Source organism: Gavialis gangeticus, unplaced genomic scaffold (assembly GCF_001723915.1).
Source record: "Gavialis gangeticus isolate Ggan-Ray unplaced genomic scaffold, GavGan_comp1, whole genome shotgun sequence".
NCBI lineage: Eukaryota > Metazoa > Chordata > Crocodylia > Gavialidae > Gavialis > Gavialis gangeticus.
In genome coordinates, this window is record NW_017729019.1 from 9,022,744 (window position 1) to 9,023,549 (window position 806).

The following is an 806-nucleotide window of genomic DNA, read 5'->3' on the forward strand; positions in this document are numbered from 1 at the left end:
GCTCTGGTACAGTTCATTTAAAATGGTTTTGCGCCCTCCTGTGGAATCTGCTTGTATTCTGTACAGTGTTTAAAGGGAATCCGTTCTTGTAAAATAAAGTTGTCGTGGTTCTAAACTTACAAATTAGTGTTGGGTTGGGGTGGGGAGACCTGATGTAGAAGTAGAGGTTATGCTGCAGTGAAATCACTTCAGGGATGAATCTTTTCAACAATCCCTAAGTTTGCAAGTTGGACTTCAGCTGCAGCCAAGCCCCAGGACGCACACAGGACTTTGCAAACGTATGCATCCGTTACTACTGAAAAGCAAGGTAAGTTTTTCCTTGAGTACCTTCCAAATGTGTGGCATTAGTGACACCTGGAAGGATGTTACTTTTGGAAGGATATGGACATTTTAAGAACTTTCTGGTTCTGACTGCTGGGTAATGGATGACAATGTGCAATTTTCTGCCCTATGTATACAGTAGCTTAGTTCTTTTATGCTTTTGTTAATTAAATGAAGCATGTATGTAAAACAGTAGCAAGTCAGTGGCCACTGGGCTCCCAGAGATCCCTCAGTAACAGCTGCACACCCCAAATCAGCAGGCCCTCTCACCCTGCCGGTGCCCTTGCCAGGCACTGACTGCCTTAGGGGCTCCTTGCCCTTCCCTATGCCATGCCCCAAGCCTTGCAGGTGTTACCATCTAACATTTGGCCCTTTCAGGCAACAGGGCCCCTGGCCCTCTCTAGACTTGACAGCTGCTCAGGCCTTGAGCAGGTCTCGAGGCTATTGCGTGCACCCCCCGCCCCCATTCCCAAGATGTACAAATT